This window comes from Grammomys surdaster, unplaced genomic scaffold, assembly GCF_004785775.1.
Source record: "Grammomys surdaster isolate TR1022 unplaced genomic scaffold, NIH_TR_1.0 322, whole genome shotgun sequence".
NCBI classification, from domain to species: Eukaryota; Metazoa; Chordata; class Mammalia; order Rodentia; family Muridae; genus Grammomys; species Grammomys surdaster.
The window spans coordinates 1,212,267-1,217,074 of record NW_021604741.1 but is presented as its reverse complement, the minus strand read 5'-3'; the positions used below and the strand labels follow the sequence as shown (position 1 = coordinate 1,217,074).

General features: G+C 43.3%; 1 pseudogene; it reads right to left on the bottom strand.

Annotated features, from left to right (window-relative positions):
• Positions 1–1,155: 1,155 nt before the first annotated feature.
• On the bottom strand, positions 1,156–2,686 carry LOC114629916 (annotated as a pseudogene).
• Between the last annotated feature and the right edge of the window lie 2,122 nt (positions 2,687–4,808).

Sequence of the window (4,808 nt, the reverse complement as noted above, 5' to 3'; positions counted from 1 at the left end):
GTCTAAAAATGGAAACGGGGTAGCTTGAGCTCCACTCTCATTGTCTAATGGTAAATGTGGAAAGAAACAGACCATTGGCTAAAACGGAGCTTGATACAGGATTGGAACAGGATGGGATGCCCCTTGATATAGCTTTACTCAACCTCTTTTGTTAGAATCAACTAGATTGCTTATTCAAATGCAGACCCCAGCACTGTTACCTGCCATGACACTGAATGAGAATTAATTTACTGACTGTGCAAACATGAGTAGAACCTGGTGGATCTGCATTTAAAATAAATCAACTACCTTCTTCCATCACCATACTCTAACCAACCTTTTAAAAAAACGCTGGTCGATGTCTGAGATGGAATATGGAGACCATATCCTGATGGTGGTTGTGGAATTTGAAGGAAAAGGTTTCATGCTGATATCCTGGTCTGCTAAAAGCAGAGCTGGAACACATAACTCTTACTTTTTCAAACCATAAAAATGGAAAAAGGAAGACAGGGTAGCGGGTGGGTCTAATTGAAAACTAAAGATGCTTGGAAATGTTTGTGGAAACAAACTAGTTAATATGCTATTTTCAAGGGTCGATTTTGAAAAGTTCAAATGGAATTACCATGCCAGGGTGGGGGATAATATCACTACCACAGGACATGGGCTATTAAATGGAAATTGCAACGCAAAGCATGGACACTTCCCTAAGAGTTATTAGTCAGGGAGGCCTCAGAGGTCTACAACAACACAGGATATTACCACAGTCCTTCGTTAGCTACCATAAGTACATTCTAAGACCCTGTTGCGCACTTTGGCTGCAGGACATAGAAAAATCAGTCTCAGTAGGATAGGACATTTCCTCCATTCTGGCTAGTGTTTACTGTGCTAAAAAATGCTAAAGAAGCTTCTGAGAAGAAAGATATCAGTTATTTTACCCACTGATAGATAGTGCATTCTACAGTATCAATCCTCCAGGCACCATGTGCTCATTAGAGCAACAGTGGCATGACTCTGATGGAGCAAACAACTGCTTTCTGATTGGATCTGAGACCTGTTCCAAAGGAGGTAATTTTATGCCATGTATTGCAATCCTAGTCAAATGCCCATGGCTGAGGAGGTCATAGGTTCTATGGAAGAGCCTGCTACTGCATTTTGCTAAATGTTTTTTTTTTTTTTTTTAGGAAGCAAACCAGGACAATCCTTTATTGGGAGCAGAGAGCAGCACGGCACAATGACCAACAACAGATGGAGACAGCCCGCACAGCATCCTCCAGGGTACAGGCTTTCTACTAGCAAAAATTGACTGGAAAACAGACTCCTTGGGGCAGCTTCCCATCCCTGAAGAGGACGATGGGTCACTAGAGATACAGGCCCTCAGGGGTGCCTTCTTGTTTTTTATAAAGAACATTCTCTTTAGATTTTTTGAAGTCTTCATTTGTTACTTTCATTCTGCGTTCCCGCAAGGCCATCAAGCCAGCTTCTGTACAGATTGCCTTGATGTCAGCCCCAGAGAGGTCATCCTTTGCCATGATCAAGTCATCCAAGGTCACGTCGTCAGCAAGCGTCATCCTGCTTGTGTGAATCTGGAAGATGCGCTTCTTGGTCTTCTCATCAGGCAGGGGGAACTCGATCTTTCGGTCAATGCGGCCTGGTCTGATAAGTGCTGGATCCAAAGTTTCTATTCGGTTTGTGGCCATGATAACTTTTACATCTCCCCTGGAATCAAATCCATCCAACTGGTTCAACAGTTCCAACATTGTTCGCTGAATTTCTCTCTCACCTCCAGAGTTTGAATCGTATCTTTTGGTCCCAATGGCTTCAATTTCATCAATGAACACGATGGATGGTGCATGTTCTTCAGCAACCCGGAAGAGCTCCCGAACGAGCTTGGGCCCGTCACCTAGGTACTTCTGAATAAGTTCTGAGCCAACCACTCGCAAGAAAGTGGCTGAAGTTTGGTTCGCTACTGCTTTGGCCAATAGAGTTTTACCTGTTCCTGGCGGACCGTAGAGAATCACCCCCTTAGGGGGCTTTATCCCCATTTCTTCATAATACTCAGGATGGGTAAGGGGGAGCTCCACAGACTCCTTAATTTCCTGGATCTGGTTGTCCAGTCCCCCAATATCTGCGTAGGTTTCCTGGGGGGCCTTTTCCACCTTCATCACTGTGACCAGAGGATCCGTGTCATCCATTAGCACCCCGATCACAGCATGCACCTTGTGGTTGAGCAGGACTGAACAGCCTGGTTCCAGCAGATCCTTGTCTACAAATGACAGGATGCTGACGTAGTGTTCTGAGCCCACAGATGTGGACACAATGGCGTGGTTATCATCAATGATCTCTTCCAGGGTTCCTACAGACATGGGGGTCCCCCTGAGATCATCCACTTTTGATCTCTCCTCCTCTTGCTTTTCTTCTAACGGTTTCATCTGTTCCTGGTTTCTAATGAACTCCTCCTCCATGAGAAGATAGTCTTTTATTCTCTCTAGTTTCAGTAATTTCAGGCGACACTGGGTGTGAGGTGTTACCAGTGGCAGTTTGCTGGCAGCATCTGGTCCCTTTGTTTTCTTCTTCTTTTTCCCCACTCTAGTTGGGACAGGAGGTTCGTATTTCTTTTTCTTGTCCTTGTCATCCTTCTTGCCACCCCCAGGACCATGGCCACCACTCTGACTTTGACCCATCTTCCTTCAGCCGTCCAAGTCGCCACCGCCGGACTTGCTAAATGTTTCTGATTGTATCTATAATCCCAGAGTGATCTTAACCTCAATTAGAAAATCTTCATTTTGCAGCAAGCAGCAGTCTATGGAAAGATGCATAACTAGTCAACGAGAAACTCCGTGATTAGCCCTATACAGGATATCTGCATTCATCCATCACCGACAAAGTTTGGGCAATATCACAGAAGATGGGACCAAAAAATGTAAGAAACTGAGTAAGGGGGGAAGGGATGCTTCGACGGTCTACCTTCTGGACACAACACAACTATCACAATCATGTTTTCACAGTGACTGTGTTTACTGGCATGAGGCTTACACAATATCATGTTAGCCAATCTGTGACATTCATAGGGAGGATTATCTCCAAGCCCATCCAATACTCATTGTCCTTGACAATGAGAAGATGCTGGAGAAGAGGAAATCCTGATTTATTGAAAAGGTCGCCTCTGATAGGTCCTTCACATTTTAGTGGATGGCCCCACAACGACACACATACGGGTGGCTCTAGCCAGACTTAGCAGGTTATTGAAAACAGAGACGTACATGGCTACACAGCTAAAAATATGAGTTGCTCTTGCAGGGACCTGAGTTTGGTTTTCAGGGCCCACGTAAAGCAGTTCACAACTGCCTGTAACTCCAGCTCCTGTAACTCCAAAGTGGTAATCTGACAGCACACACATGCACGCACACACTAACATAAAATATTTTTTAAATATGAAGTTGGGAGAGGTCATGTTAGGTAGATAATGAAGAATTTGAAGGGGAAGTAGAGGTAGATATTTCATTATATACATTGTATTAAAATGTTTTTTAAAATGAAGAAACTTTTAAAAAAGAATATTCAGTAAATAAGGTGGTTAGCAAACATTGTCATCCAGGTTTTATTGTTCTCCTTACAAGTCAGGAATCAAGTACAGTTCATATCATTCTAAAAGGCCCTGAGCTTTCAATAGTACATGAGGATGGTTCCCAGAGTCACCAGCTCCAGGTGATTTGCCTGTTCTTTGAAGCTTTCAAGGCACGCATTGAAGTCTTTTTAATCATGAAGGACGTAGACATCATGACTGAATCCAAGGCTGCTGTATTTGGCCTTTTGGGGCTTTGTCTAGTATAGCCACTTTTGCAGATAGCCTTAGCTAGACCTCCAGGATAACCCAGTGCAGCTTCTGTACCAGCACTCGATGCTTCAGCTGATGCTTTTAATGTCATGGAGATGCTTTCCTGCCTCAAACTTCAGGAAACCAACCTCTGTTGGTTTCAAATTTTTCTTTACCTTTTGAAGTTTTTTTTTTTTTTAAATAGACAGTATCGGGGTCTTGCTCTTTCACAGGCTGAAAGGAACACAGCAGTGGTTTGATTTTCTATCTGTGCAATGAGACATTGCCCAGATAGGAACAAAGTCAGCTTTGATGTCATATTGTTCACGGGATCGCTAGATGAGTATTCTTAATTTTCAAGAGCGTTTGTAAGGGAGGCTCAGCCTTCCAACTGTCTTGGTTTTTCACACACTTTCATCACAAATCAATAATTTGCAGCTTTTGATTGACAGTGAGACTGACAGAGCTGGAGACGTGGCTCAGCGGTGAAGAATGTGCTGTTCTTACCGAAAGCCTAGTTCAGTCCCTAGGACCGACACTGGGAGACTCACAACTGCTGCAACTCCAGTTCCAAGGGAACTCATGCTTATGACCTCTCTGTGAACCTGCTAGCCTCCATAGCTACCTGGACACACACACACGCACACACACAACACAATTAAAAATAAAAATAAATCTGTAAAGCAAGATAAGTGACATTCTTCTTTCTTCTTGAATTCTTAGAAACAGCTATAATAAATTTACCCAATACTAGGAGTAAGAAAACTTGTGAGGAGAGAGATGTAGAAGTGTTTGGTCAGTGGGACAGGGCAAACAGACCCCACATGTGTGTAGTTCAGCACATCTCCCTATAGTTAAGGATAGCAATGGTAATAATCACTGATCACTAAGACAGATGTAACTCCATGATAGGATGCGTCTAAGAGACTCTGGGTTCAATCTTTAGTACCTCAAAAAAATCGCTGATCACAGACCACCATGAGAAATATGATAAAAAGGTTTGAAGCCTTGATAG